The sequence below is a fragment of the Artemia sp. Qi Xiang Cuo genome, chromosome 3, assembly GCF_049724085.1.
Source record: "Artemia sp. Qi Xiang Cuo chromosome 3, ASM4972408v1, whole genome shotgun sequence".
NCBI classification, from domain to species: domain Eukaryota; kingdom Metazoa; phylum Arthropoda; class Branchiopoda; order Anostraca; family Artemiidae; genus Artemia; species Artemia sp. Qi Xiang Cuo.
In genome coordinates this window covers 17,594,424-17,610,605 of record NC_142796.1, presented here as the reverse complement: position 1 = coordinate 17,610,605, position 16,182 = coordinate 17,594,424, and the positions used below count along the sequence as shown (strand labels likewise).

At 35.3% G+C, this 16,182-nt stretch overlaps 1 protein-coding gene across 1 annotated transcript in view; it reads left to right on the top strand.

Annotated features, from left to right (window-relative positions):
• The window catches only part of dsx-c73A (doublesex cognate 73A), a 144,459-nt gene that overhangs the window by 82,558 nt on the left and 45,719 nt on the right, over nucleotides 1-16,182 (top strand). The gene's annotated exons all lie outside the window — the stretch shown is intronic.

Sequence of the window (16,182 nt, the reverse complement as noted above, 5' to 3'; positions counted from 1 at the left end):
TAACAAAATGGCTATCTCAAAATTTTGATTGGAAGTGTTTGGGGAAACGATGGGCGTGGGAGGGGAGTTAGTTGCCCTCCAATCACTTTTGACTATTAAAAAGGGCACTAGTATTCTAAATTTAGAATTGAATGAACCCCTTTTGAAGTTTCTACGACAACATTTTTTATAAATAACCTTATATGCCACCTGGGCATAACTTACAACTCTTGGCCTGAGGACTGTAAGGGGGTTGTCATCCTCAAATACATAGTTTTTGGACTTTTCAACTACGTTGAACAAAATGGTTATCTCGAAATTTTGATTGGATGTGTTTGGGGAAATAGTGGGCGTGGGAGGGAGGTTAGTTGCCCTCCAATCACTTTTGACTATTAAAAAGAGCACAAGCCCCTTCAGTTTCCAATCGAGTGAGCCTTTTTTGAAGTTTCTACAACAATACTTCCTATAAAAACTTTATATGCCCCCAGGGCATAACTTAGTTCATAACGTAAATTAGTAATTAGCTTGAACTTCCCGCTTCGCAAAAAAAGCAAACCCAAATTTTATGACAGCCAAAAAGTAATGATATAAATTTCTTCGCCTCTGTGCCACAACAAGGCTCGAAAACAAATTTTTGGCAGTAAAAAGAAGTTTAAATATTAAGCTCTTCAGCCCCGTTGTGACAGCACAATCCTGAAGTATCATTTCGACAGCCTAAAGAAGTTTGGATTTTAAATTTCCCCTCCTTCTTATTACGAAATGAAGATTTTTGCCTCCCAATTGACTTTTGTGGTAATTAATTAAAAAAAAATTCCGAAAAATTAGTTTTTCAAAGAAAAGTAAAGGCCATTTTAAACTAAAGCTCAGCAGATACAAATACCTTTTAAAATTCAAACTCAAAACGACCAGAAATTACTATTAAAGAATGAATGAAACCCAAAACGAACAGAAATTAAATAAACAATCATAGCAAAAAACATACAACAAGTAATAATATAAACGAATAAATAGATCTTAAAGTGAGTAATGCTTAGATTGAATAGGAAAATCAAGCTTGCAACGAAAAAAAAAATATTTTGCTATTGAAGCATAAGTGAAACTTAAAACGAACGGAAATTAAATAAACAATCAATGCAAACAAACATACAAAAGATATTAATGTAAATGAATAAATAAATCTTAAAACGAGTGAAACTTAAATTGAATATGCAAATCAAACTTGAAACGAACAAAAATCACTACAAACAAAAGTTTGGGCATCGCCTCCTTCTCAAGTGTAAAAGTCTAAAACCTACTGTAAAAGTCTAAAACCTACTGCGTCATTGGCGCTTTACTGAAAACCAATTTTATTACAAATATTTTCTTTTGTACTTAATATTGAAATTAACATTAAAATTATCGTAAAATTTTGAACTGATGAGCTTTCAGAAATTAATATTATTATACATCAAATATTCAGTTTAATTTATTAGTTCTTTCTAAAATTGTTCAAAACGAATATAGTTTCACTACAAACAAGAGTTTGGATACTGCCCCCTTCCTTAACTGTAACAACCAAAAGCCTACTGCGTCATTGGCGCTTCACTGAAACCGAATTATATTACAAATATTTTCTTTTCCAGTTCTTGCAGCATTGAAAATAGGAATAAAATTACAGTGAAATAAAATCTTGAACTGATGGATCTTTCAACAATAAATATTATTATGCATCAAATATTCAATTTGATGCTGTTTACACTTTCCAAGACTGTTCAAGACGCATATAGTTTTCAGTCATTAAAAAATGAGATAGCCATTAAAAATGGCTATCTCAACATTTGTATCGGATGGGTTTGGGGAAAAAAGGGTTCGGAGGGGCTATGGGCCTTCCGATCTCTTTTGACTCTTAAAATTGAACTATAATTTTCAATTTCAATTCAAATCAATCCTCTCTGAAGTTTATACGAGCATCCCTTCCATAAGAACCATATATGCCCCCAGGGCATAACTGGCAAAGCCTGACCCGGGGCCCTTTGTGGTTGTGTCGACACTGGAGTTTTTTTATCTGACCTTTGGACTTTTTTTTTAACAAAATAGCTATCTCAAAATTTTTATCCGATGCATTTGAGCAAAAAGGGGCATGGGGGGGATAGTTGCCCTCTGATCTCTTTGACTCTTAAAAACTGAACTAGAACTTTCAATTTCCAATCAAATGAACCGTCTCTGAAGTTTATATCCGCATCCCTTCGACAACAGCTGTATATGCCCCCTAGGCATAACTTACCACGTCTACCCCGGGCCCTGAAAGATTGTGTCGACCCCGGAGTTTTCGTTTTATGATCTTTGAACCACTTTGAAAAAATGGGTCTTTCAAAATTCTTATCGGATCAGTTTGAGGAAAATAGGGCTTGGAGAGGGGGGGGCTAGTTGTCCTCCGGTATCTTTTGACTCTTAAAAAGTGAACAAGAACTTCCAATTTCCAATGATATGAGCCCTCTTAGAAGTTTATAGAAGCATCCCTTCCATAAGAACTATATATGCTCCCAGTGCATTACTTACAACCCCTGCCACCGGACCCTAGGGGGTTGTATCGACCCCGGAGTTTTCATTATGATCTTTGAACTAATTTAAGTTCTTATCGGATGTTTTTGAGGGAAAACGGGCATGGAGGGGGGGGGGCTAGTTGCCCTCTGATATCTTTTGACTTTTTAAAAGTGAACCATAACTTTCAATTTCCAATGAAATGAGCCCTCTCCGAAGTTTATTAGAGCACACCTTCCATAAGAACCATATATGCCCCCAGAACAATACTTGCAACGCCTGCCCCAGGCTCTGGGGGGTTGCGTCGACACAGGAGTTTTTCTTACCTGACCTTTGAACTATTTTTAACAAAATGGCCATACGTCAAGGAGTCTTGTTATATGATCTTCGAACTATTTCTAACAAAATGGCTACCTCGAATTTTTTTATCAGATACATTTGGGGGAAAAGGGCTTGAGGTGGGTGGGGGGGCTAGTTACCCTCCGATCACTTTTGACTCTTAAAAGTTAAAAGTGAACTCACGATTTCCAATCAAATGAGCCCCCTTTGCAGTTTATACGACCACCCCTTCTATATGAAGAGCCTCTGGGAAAAAAATAAATGGAGTGTGGGGGGAGGCTAGCTGCCCTCCGATCACTTTTGACTCTTAAAAAGTGAATTACAACTTTCAATTTCCAATCAAATGAGCCCTCTATGAAGTTTATATGAGCATCCCTTCCATAACAACCATATATGCCGCCATAGTATAACTTACAACGCCTACCCCCGGGCCCCGGAGGACTGTGTCGACACCGGAGTTTTTTATTTGAACTTCGAACTATTTTTAACAAAATGACTATCTCAAAACTTTTATATGATGCATTTACGACGTTGAGGGGGAGGGGAGGCTAGTTGCCCTCCGATCTCTTTTGAATTTTAAAAAGTGAACAAGAACTTCCAATTTCCAATCAAATGAGCCCTCTCAGAAGTTTATAGGAGCATCCCTTCCATAAGAACTATATATGCTCCCAGAGCATTACTTACAACGCCTGCCTCGGATCGTTAGAAACGATCAGAAATTAAATTTAAAAAAGTGTTTTCAACTGAAAGGTAAGGAGCAACATCAAACCTTAAAACGAACGTAAATTTTTACTTGCATGAAAGGGGTTGCCTCCTCCTCAAGACCTTGCTCTTTACGCTAAGGTGTTTCTTATAGAATTTTATAACAAAGCTTATTGTTGTAATTAAACGGCCATTGTGTTTTAATGTCGTTCTTAAAGAATTAGGACAAAAATTCAAAACTTTAGCGTAAAGAGCAAAGTATTGTGGAAGGGGCAACTCCTTTTATATACGTAATAATTTCTGTTCGTTTTAAATGTTGATGTTGCTCATTACTTTCGGTTAAAAAATAGTTTTTTTTTATTTAATTTTTGATCGTTTTTAAATAATACCGGGAAATCCGACTCTCTCTCCGTGAAAAAATCCGGTACTTGTGTACAGGATACGCCACTCACTCAAGTTTACGATGTGTAAAACTCGAGAACAAACCAGTTTCTTCCATAGTTTCTTCGTTACATTAGAAACAAATTCAACGTCGTAGCACGACGAAGGACAATATGGCTTCAGCCCTACAGAACGTAAAAATTGCGCAGATTTTCAATCTATTTAATTATTTTTCCTCGCTACAATATTTTATCTAAGATTTAAATAGCGAGCCTAATCTTAATGCCTAAGCAGAAAACCCCAAGAAGACTTTACAAATATTCTTTTTATTAGTCAATAGATAAAAACGATGCCATTTAAAAACGAACATAAATTAATTGATAACAAACTGTTTTCCATAAAACAAGTTGTTCATAGAAAAAAAAAAAACAATATTAGAACAAAGGCGAGCAGAAATAAATTAGTATAGTAATTCAAACTTAAAACGAATAAATGAGACCCAAAATGAATAGAAATTACAACAAATAATCTAGTCAAACTTAAAATAAACGGAAATTTCCACAAACAAGGTTTACTGGAAAAAAAACACATTAAAAAAAAATTCCCTTTTATTTTCTATCTGTATTAAATAGAATGTGTGTATGTTTCTGTGTGTCTGCGCAGTATGTATGCATTACTGCACTTATAATCCGATCGCCAAGAAACCTAAAAAAAATTGTTGAGTACACTCTAACGTTTTAAGAATAAAATTCTCCCCCCCCCCCTCGAAGGCCTTCCTAATCTTCCGAATACTTTTCACGTTCACTGAAATCAGAGACCCCTGAAAACAAATGCTGGGCAGTTACTTCCGTTCCCATTATCCACATTTTCTGGACATTAATTATCCAGGATCGTCCGACGGATAGGTTGAAAATCCTAACCTAATTTTCAGATACTTCTAAATTTAAAAATACGATCATTATTTCACACGTGGGGAAAATTTTCCTGGGAGAACTGTTGGGGCTCATTACGCTTAGATGGCGCTAGCTCTACTCCTGTTTGTGGTGGCCTCTATTCGTTTTAAGTTTAACTTGATTCCTTTTTTCAACGAAATGGGAAAATTACTTATATTGTAATTTAAATTATAATTTTTAAATTTATAATTAATTAAATAAAAGTTTATAATTTTTTAAGCAGATTCGACTATAATTTATTTTCGTTTTTGGTCTCATTTATTCATTTATAGAAATTCATGTACATGATGATTGGAACATACTTTACCTTGCTCTTCTTGGAACAGCAACGTAGGGTTAAAGTTTCTCTTTATTTGAAGAGTTTTAAAGCTTGAAAGTAAAATGGCTAAAAAAAACTCCTTTATTTTAATTTTGACAATTTAAAGATTGATACCATTTTAAACCATTTTCTTATTTAATTGTAGAATCTTCAACAATTTTTTTTTCGACTATACTGGCTTTACTTTTTGGTTTTGCTCTTTTCGGTATGAGACCCAGATGTTCGTAAATTTTTTTCTTATATTTTAAGTAAGGTATACCTTAAAGAAAGGATTTCCTTTCATGCAATCAAAATGCAACAATGAAACAGAAAGAAAATGGCAAAAAAAATAAACAAAAAAAATAAGTGGGTCAGCTTTTCCCACTACATAACATTTTGGTGCTTCAATAAGATCAACTTTAAACGACAATTTATGACAATCGAATGCGATCGGGCTGCGATTTTAACCCAAATCGTGAAAAATTTTGTATTCTGTGAAAAAAAAGTGTATCTCTTAAATATTGAGCGGCTATAGGTAATTTCGACTTTAAAAGTTATGGAGACCTGTAAATATTAATTTTTTTTTAATTATTTGTATTATTTTTGTATATTGGTTTATCAGCATTGAAACACGCACACACATACCTACATACATAAAAATAAATAGGCTTTAAAAATTTTATACTTTAAACAGGCTTTATACACAGATATGAACATAAGTTACAGACGCAAAACTATCTTTGTGGGAATAGGGAAGGTGGAATTTAAGAGCTTGCAAAAACCATGGAAATTTTATAAAAAATGAAAAGTTACTGAAAAATCATAAAATTTTGATATTTCAAAGCCAGAGCCAGGTCCAGAGGTCTTCTGCATATCTGGAGCCCAATGGTTTTATCAGCTCAAAACCCCTATGCCTTCCCGAGGCCAGAACATAATTTGAAATGTTTTTACTTTTATAACTTTAATAAATCAAACAATATTAACATTTTGATTACTAAATATCAGTCTATGTATATTAAACTGACAATGCACAATCATTTGTATTTTTTTCAGTAAAGTGCAAATTGTGTTCTGGCCTTTGGAAAGCACAGGTTCTGAGCCCAACTTATGTTAATTTCTGCTCGTTTTGAGTTTGACTCGGTTATTTATTGTAATTTCTGGTCGTTTTGAGTTTCATTTATTTATCAATGCTGATTTGTGGTAGTTTCACGATTGGTAGATTATTTGATTTTATTTTTGCTCATTTTTGTTTAATGGAGTTCTTTACTTTCTTTTAAAACTTATTTTGTGGAAAAAGTTTTTTTTAATTAATTTCTGTTCGTTTAATATTGACATGGGTTTTTTCAGGGAAAAAGAAAATAATACTTTAAATCTTTTCGTTTTTTAAAGAATTTATAGTCGGCCTGCTATTTGTATGAAGGAGAAAAATTTTCAGCAATTTTTAACAACATACACCCTTTAAAAAATATGGACACAAATAGTAGTGTTTAATTTAGTTTCATACCTCCTCTAATTTACCTGAAATGGAAAACTTGATACCATTCGCAAACATATCTGTTTAATTTCTTTGATGGCTTGGATACACTAACGTTATTTTGATTTGGTTAAAATTTAAGAGCAGAATTTGCCCCGAAAGTTTGAACATAATACCCTCAGTCGTTCTTGGGATACTGCTGAGATGCCTTATTGGGAATTAGTAACACAGTGAATTTTGGTTTATTCTTATGGCAACATTTAGTTTTTAAACATAAAGGCAAATGGGAGGGTGGGCGTAAGAGGGGGATTAGTTTCCCTCCAATCACTTTCGACTATTAAAAAGGGCATCAGCCCTTTCTATTTTCAATCGACTGAGCCTTTTTCAAAATTCCTACGACAACTCCTTGGATACAAAGTGTCCTGTTCTAAGCAACAACAACAACAACAAAAAAATAATACATTATACCCAAATCGATCTTTACTATAAAAATGTCAAGCCTTCCAATCACTTTCGACTACTAAAAAGGGCTCTAGGCCTTTCGATTTCAAATCAAATGAGTCTTTTAGAGTTTCTACGACAACGCTTTCTATAAACACCTTTGAGCCCCCTGTGCATAAATTACAACACATACCCTAAGGGCTGTGAGGGTGGTTATCATCCTCTAAAACCTAATTTTCAGAACTTTCAACTACGTTAAAGAAAATGGTTAACTCAAAATTTTGATTGGATGTGTCTGGGAAGATGGTGGGCGTGAGAGGGGCGTTAGTCACTCTCCAGTCACTTTCAACTATTAAAGAAGGCACTAGCCCTTTCACTTTCCAATCAAATAAGCCCTTTTGAAGTTTCTACGACAACGCTTTCAATAAAGGGCATAACGTACAACCCATGCCCTGAGGGCTGGGGGTTGTCATCCTCAAAGACCTAATTTCCAGAATTTTCTACAACGTTGAACAAAATGGCTATCTGAAAATTTTCATTGGATGTGTTTGGGTGAATTGTGGGCGTGAGAGGGGGGTTAGTTACCCTCCAATCACTTTAGACTATTAAAAAGGGCACTAACCCTCTCCTTTCTCAAGTGAATGAGCCCATTTTGAAGTTTGTACGACAACTAACTATAAAAACCTTATATGCCCCTAGGGTATAAATTATAACCTTCGCCCTGGGGGGTCTGGGGGGTGTGTACTCCTTAGATACATAATTTCCGGAACTTTCAAGTACGTTGCACAAAATGGCTATCTCTAAACTTTGATTGAATGTGTTTGGGGAAATGGTGGGCGTGAGAGGGGGGTCAATTACTCTCCACTTACTTTCGACTATTAAAAGGGCAATTTCAATTTCCAATCAAATGAGTCCTTTTTGAAATTTCTACAACAAATTTCTATATACACCTTATATGCCCCAATGGTATAACTTACAACCCTTGCACTTGGGGCTCTGATGGGGTTATCCTCCTAAAAGACCTATTTTCCAGAACTTTCGACTACGTTGAACAAAACAGATATCTCAAAATTTTGAGTGGATATGTTTGGAGAAATGGTGGGCGGGAGAGTGGGGTTAGTTGCCCTCCAGTCATTTTCGACTATTAAAAGGGCAATAGACCTTTTACATCACTTTCGACTATTAAAAAGGTACTAGCCCTTTCAATTTCCAATCGAATGAGCCCTTTTTCAAGTTTCTACGAAAAAGATTTCAATTAAAACTTGTATGCCCCCACAAAATTACTTATAACACATGCCCTGAAGACTGTGGGGGGAATGTTCTAATCAAAGGTATAATTTCCTGAACTTTAAACTGCTTGGAACGAAATTGCTATCTCAAAATTTTTGATTGGATGTTTTTGGAGAAATGGTGGGTGTAGAAGGGGTATTTGTTGCCTTCCAATCACTTTCGACTATTAAAAAGGGCACTAGCCATTCCAATTTCCAATCGAATGAGATATTTTTGAAGCTTCTACGACAACGCGTCGTAGCATAGTCGTTTAAGGTTTTTAAATATAAATCTATATATAAAAAACTTATATGCCCCCAGGGCAGAACATACAACCTTTCCCAGAAGGCGGTGGGGGGGGGGGGTTCTCATCCTCAAACACCTAATTTCCAGAACTTTCAACTACGTTGAACAAAATGGCTATCTTAAAATTTTGATTGGATGAGTTTGGGGAAAAGTTGGGCGTGAGAGGGGTGTTAGTTGCTCTCCAATCACTTTCAACTATTAAAAAGGGCAGTAGCCCTTTGAATTTCCAATCAAATAAGTCTTTTTTGAAGTTTCTACGACAACCCTTTCTATAAAAACCTTATATGCCCCCAGGGTAAACTGCGTGGAACAAAATGGCTATCTCAAAATTTTGATTGGATGAGTTGGGGGAAATGATGGGCGTGGAAAGGGTGTTAGTTGCCTTCCAATCACTTTCTACTATTAAAAATGGCACAAGCCACTCCGATTTCCAATTGAATTAGCCTTTTTGAAGTTTCTACGACAACTTTTTCAATACGAAGTGCCCTGGTCTAAAGGAAAATAATATACTTTTATACAGAATATAGAATATAATATAAAAACCTTATATGCCCCAGGGCATAACTTACAATCCTTGCCCTGAAGGCTGTGGGGGGAGTGTCTTCCTCAAAAACATAATTTCTATCTTGAAATCAACTAGGCTGAACAAAATTGTTATCTAACAATTTTGATTGGATGTGTTTGGGGAAAAAGTGGGCGTGAGAGGGGGTTTAGTTGCCCTCAAATCACTTTCGACTATTAAAAAGGGCGCTAGACTTTTGAATTTCCAATCGATTGAGCCTTTTTTGAAGTTTCTACGACAACGCTTTCTATAAAACCTTATATAACCCCAGGGCATAACTTACAATCCTTGCTCTGAGGGCTATGGGGAGTGTCCTCTTCAAAAACATAATTTCTATTTGGAAATCAACTACGATGAACAAAATGGCTATCTCAGAATTTTGATTGGATATGTTTCGGGAAATGGTGGGCGTGGAAGGGGTGTTAGTTGCCTTCCAATCACTTCCGACTATTAAAAAGGGAACAAGCCACTCCGATCTCCAATTGAATTAGCCTTTTTGAAGTTTCCACGACAACTTCTTCAAGACGAAGTGCCCTGGTCTAAAGGAAAAAAAAATAATACATTGTGCCAAAATCGTTCTTATATGCCCCCAGGGCATAACTTAAAACCCTTGCCCTGAGCGTTGTGGGGGAGTAACCTCCTCAAAAACATATTTCTATTAGGAAATCAACTACGCTGAACAAAATGGCTATCTAAAAAAAACGCGTTCTATAAAAACCTTATATACCCCTAGGTCGTAACTTACAACCCTTGCCCTGAGGGCTGTGAGGTGGTTGTCATCCTCAAAGACCTAATTTACAGAATTTAAAACTACGTTGAACAAAATGGCTATCTCAAAATTTTGATTGGATGTGTTTGGGGAAAAGGTTGGCGTGAGAAGGGGGTTAGTTGCCCTCCAATCACTTTCGAATATTAAAAAGGCCACTAGCCCTTTGAATTTCCAATTGAATGAGTCTTTTTTGAAGTTTCTACGACAACACCTTCTATAAAAACTTTATGCCCCCAGGGCATAACTTACAACCCTTGCGCTGAAGGCTGTGGGGGAGTGGCCTCCTCAAAAACATAATTTCTATCTGGAAATAAACTACGCTGAACAAAATGGTTATCTCAAAATTTTGATTGGATGTGTTTCGGAAAATGATGCATTTGTAAGGTGTGTAAGTTGCCTTCCAATCACTTTCGACTATTAAATAGGGCACAAACAACTCCAAAATTCAATTGAATTAGCCGTTTTCGAAGTTTCGAAGACAATTTCTTAGACACGAAGAGCCCTGCTCTAAAGGAAAAAATAATAAATAATGCATTGTGTCAACATTATTCTTACATGCCCTCAGGGCACAACTCAAAACCCTTGCCCCGAGGGTAGTGGGGGAGTCTCCTCCTCAAAAACATATTTTCTATATGAAAATCAACTATGCTGAACAAAATGACTATCTCAAAATTTTGATTAGATGTGTTTGGGGCAATGATGGGCGTGGAGGGGGGCTAGTTGCTTTCCAATGACTTTCGACTATCAAAAAGGGCATTAGCCCTTTGAATTTCCAATTTAATGAGCCTTTTTTGAAGTTTCTACGACATCGCCTTCTTTAAAACCTTATATGCCCCCAGGGCGTAACTTCTAACCCTTGCCATAAAGGTTGTGGGGGAGTGTCCTCCTCAAAAACATAATTTCTGTCTGGAAATCAACTACGCTGAACAAAATGGCTATCTCAAAATGTTGATTGGATGTGTTTCGGGAAATGGTGGGTGTAGAAGGGATGTTAGTTGCCTTCCAATCACTTTTGACTATTAAAAAGGGCACAAGCCACTCCAATTCCCAATTGAATGATCCTTTTCGAAGTTTCTATGACAACTTCTTCGATACGAAGTGCCCTGCTCTGAAGAAAAAAAAATAATACATTGTGGCAACATCGTTCTTATATGCCCTCAGGGCAAAACTTAAAACCCTCGCCCCGAGGTTTGTGGGGGAGTGTCCTCCTCCAAAATATATTTTCTATATGGAAATTAAGTACGCTGAACTAAATGGCTATCTCAAAATTTTGATTGGATGTATTAGGGGGAATAATGGGCGTGGGCGGGGGGGTTGGTGCTGAGTTACCCTCTAATCACTTTCGACGATTTAAAAGGGCGCTAGCCACTCCAATTTTCAATCGAATGAGCCCTTTTCGTCGTTTCTATGACAACTCCTCAATACGAAGTGCCCGGGTATGGAAAAAAAATAATACATTGTGCCAACATCGTTCTTTACTGTTTATAGTTCTTAATACAATTTATACAATCTTTATATTATACATTATCTTATATTTATATAGTCATTATATTTATGTTATCTTCATATAAAAATATAATTAATATAATATGAATGGCTATCAAAATGGCTATCTCAAAATTTTGATTGGATGTGTTTGGAGGAATCATGGGCGTGGGGGGGGGGCGAGTTGCCCTCCCATCACTTTCGACGATTAAAAATGGGACGAGCCCGTTGAAGTTCCAATCGAATGAGCCTTTTCTGAAGTTTCTACGAAAACGCCGACTATAAAAAACCTTATGTGCCACAAGGGCATAACTTACAACGCTTGCCCTGAGGGCTGAGGGGGAGTGTCCTCCTCAGAGACAATTTCTATCTGGAAATCAACTACGCTGAACAAAATGGCTCTCTCAAAATTTTGATTGGATGTGTTTCGGGAATGGTGGGCATGGAAGTTAGTAGAAAGGGGGGTCCGACTCGTGACATTACCACGTGGTTTATGGTTTTCTCAGTGAGAATGAAAAAACAGGAATTTTCTCACTTGAAAAAACATGAATTTTCTCACATTTATGGTTGTTTTCTTGGATGGTTATGTGTGTTGGTCAATTTATTTGATGTTTTTCATTGATGTCAACAGCAATTCATGTCTGTTTTTAAGGTTTTTGTCAGTGAGAATGAAAAAACAGGAACTTTCTCACATTTATGGATGTCAACAGCAATTTATGTTCCTGTTTTATGGTTCGTTGTCAGTGAGAATGAAAAAACAGGAACTTTCTCACATTTATTGATGTCAACAGCAATTTATGTTCCTGTTTTATGGTTTTTGTCAGTGAGAATGGAAAATAGGAACTTTCTCACATTTATGGATGTCAACAGCAATTTATGCCTGTTTTATAGTTTTTGTCAGTGAGAATGAAAAAACAGGAACTTTCTCACATTTATGGATGTCAACAGCAATTTATGTCTAGGCCTCATGAGCTCGTGACAGGACCACGTGGTTTATGGTTTTTGTCAGTGAGAATGAAAAAACAGGAACTTTCTCACATATATGGATGTAAACAGCAATTTATGACTGTTTTATGGTTAATGTCAGTGAGAATGAAAAAACAGGAACTTTCTCACATTTATGGATGTCAACAGCAATTTACGTCTAGGCCTCATGAGCTCGTGACAGGACCACGTGGTTTATGGTTTTTGTCAGTGAGAATGTACATGCTCGACGCGAATGTTATGAGATTGCTTGGCTAACCTAACCTGATAAATTGATTTACATAATCGGTGGGGAAATTATTGATTCACGAAGGGGGAATTAAGAAACATTATGGTTTCTTTGATCTTTAGGCCAACCTAACCTGAGAAATTGATTTACATAATCTTCGGGGGAATTATTGGTTCACGCAATGGGAATTAAGAAACATTATGGCTTCTTTAATCTTAGGTCTGAGGGATAAACGTTCTTTAGGTCAGAGAGAAAAATTAATATTCTATTTTTAAATAGGGCTTCATTGATCTTTACTGTCAGGAATTAGAAATAACATCACTTGTTATGTTGAAATTATGCGGGAGTCTAAAGAGATAGAAATTCTATTTTTAAATACGGCTTCACTGAGCTTTAAGTCGGAGAGATAAATTGATATTCTAACGAAACCTCCAGATATGCAGAAGACCTCTGGACCTGGCCCTGGCTTTGAAATATCAAAATTTTATGATTTTTCAGTAACTTTTCATTTTTTATAAAATTTCCATGGTTTTTGCAAGCTCTTAAATTCCACCTTCCCTATTCCCACAAAGATAGTCTTGCGTCTGTGCCTTGTGTTCATATCTGTGTACAAAGCCTGTTTAAAGTGCAAAATTTTTAAAGCCTATTTATGTTTATGTATGTAGTATGTGTGTGCGTGTTTCAATGCTGATAAACCAATATACAAAAATAATACAAATAATTAAAAAAAAATTAATATTTACAGGCCTCCATAACTTTTAAAGTCGAAATTACCTATAGCCGCTCAATATTTAAGAGATACACATTTTTTTTTCACAGAATACACATTTTTTCACGATTTGGGTTAAAATTGCAGCCCGATCGCATTCGATTGTCATAAATTGTCGTTTAAAGTTGATCTTATTGAAGCACCAAAATGTTATGTAGTGGGAAAAGCTGACCCACTTATTTTTTTTGTTTATTTTTTTGCCATTTTCTTTCTGTTTCATTGTTGCATTTTGATTGCATGAAAGGAAATCTTTTCTTTAAGGAATGCCTTACTTAAAATATAAAAAGAAAATTTACGAACATCTGGGTCTCATACCGAAAAGATCAAAACCAAAAAGTAAAGCCAGTATAGTCGAAAAAAAATTGTTGAAGATTCTACAATTAAATAAGAAAATGGTTTAAAATGGTATCAATCTTTAAATTGTCAAAATTAAAATAAAGGTGTTTTTTTATCCATTTTACTTTCAAGCTTTAAAACTCTTCAAATAAAGAGAAACTTTAACCCTACGTTGCTGTTCCAAGAAGAGCAAGGTAAAGTATGTTCCAATCATCCTGTACATGAATTTCTATAACTGAATAAATGAGACCAAAAACGAAAATAAATTATAGTCGAATCTACTTAAAAAATTATAAACTTTTATTTAATTAATTATAAATTTAAAAATTATAATTTAAATTACAATATAAGTAATTTTCCCATTTCGTTGAAAATTTCGTTAACAAGTGATGTTATTTCTAATTCCTGACAGTAAAGATCAATGAAGCCCTATTTAAAAATAGAATATTAATTTTTCTCTCTGACCTAAAGAACGTTTATCCCTCAGACCTAAGATTAAAGAAGCCATAATGTTTCTTAATTCCCATTTCGTGAACCAATAATTCCCCGCAGATTATGTAAATTAATTTCTCAGGTTAGGTTAGCCTAAAGATCAAATAAACGATAATGTTTCTTAATTCCCCTTTCGTGAATCAATAATTTCCCCGCCAATTTTGTAAATCAAGTTCTCAGTTTAGGTTAGCCTAAAGATCAAAGAAGCCATGTTTGTTTCTTAATTCCCCTTTCGTAAACCAATAATTCTCCCAGCGATTATGTAAATCAATTTATCAGGTTAGGTTAGCCAAACAATCTCATAACATTCGCGTCGAGCATGTACATTCTCACTGACAAAAACCATAAACCACGTGGTCCTGTCACGAGCTCATGAGGCCTAGACATAAATTGCTGTTGACATCCATAAATGTGAGAAAGTTCCTGTTTTTTCATTCTCACTGACACAAAACATAAAAAAGGCATAAATTGCTGTTTACATCCATAAATGTGAGAAAGTTCATGTTTTTTCATTCTCACTGACAAAAACCATAAACCACGTGGTCCTGTCACGAGCTCATGAGGCCTAGACATAAATTGCTGTTGACATCCATAAATGTGAGAAACTTCCTGTTTTTTCATTCTCACTGACAAAAACCATAAAACAGGAACATAAATTGCTGTTGACATCCATAAATGTGAGAAATTTCCTTTTTTTTCATTCTCACTGAAAAAAACCATAAAACAGGAACATAAATTGCTGTTAACATCGATCAAAGTGAGAAAGTTTATGTTTTTCCATTCTCACTGACAACGAACCATAAAACAGGAACATAAATTGCTGTTGACATCCATAAATGTGAGAAAGTTCCTGTTTTTTCATTCTCACTGACAAAAACCATAAAAACAGACATGAATTGCTGTTGACATCCATGAAGTCTTGTGGCAGTCTTGTGGAAGGGGCAACTCCTTTTATATACGTAATAATTTGTGTTCGTTTTAAATGTTGATGTTGCTCATTACTTTCGGTTAAAAAATTGTTTTTTTTTATTTAATTTTTGATCGTTTTTAAATAATACCGGGAAATCCGACTCTCTCTCCGTGAAAAAATCCGGTACTTGTGTACAGGATACGCCACTCACTCAAGTTTACGATGTGTAAAACTCGAGAACAAACCAGTTTCTTCCATAGTTTCTTCGTTACATTAGAAACAAATCCAACGTCGTAGCACGACGAGGGACAATATGGCTTCAGCCCTACGGAACGTAAAAATTGTGCAGATTTTCAATCTATTTAATTATTTTTCCTCGCTACAATATTTTATCTAAGATTTAAATAGCGAGCCTAATCTTAATGCCTAAGCAGAAAACCCCAAGAAGACTTTACAAATATTCTTTTTATTAGTCAATAGATAAAAACGATGCCATTTAAAAACGAACATAAATTAATTGATAACAAACTGTTTTCCATAAAACAAGTTGTTCATAGAAAAAAAAGCAATATTAGAACAAAGGCGAGCAGAAATAAATTAGTATAGTAATTCAAACTTAAAACGAATAAATGAGACCCAAAATGAATAGAAATTACAACAAATAATCTAGTCAAACTTAAAATAAACGGAAATTTCCACAAACAAGGTTTACTGAAAAAAAAACACATTGAAAAAAAGATTCCCTTTTATTTTCTATCTGTATTAAATAGAATGTGTGTCTATGTTTCTGTGTGTCTGCGCAGTATGTATGCATTACTGCACTTATAATCCGATCGCCAAGAAACCTAAAAAAAATTGTTGAGTACACTCTAACGTTTTAAGAATAAAATTCTCCCCCCCCCCTCGAAGGCCCTCCTAATCTTTCGAATACTTTTCACGTTCACTGAAATCAGAGACCCCTGAAAACAAATGCTGGGCAGTTAC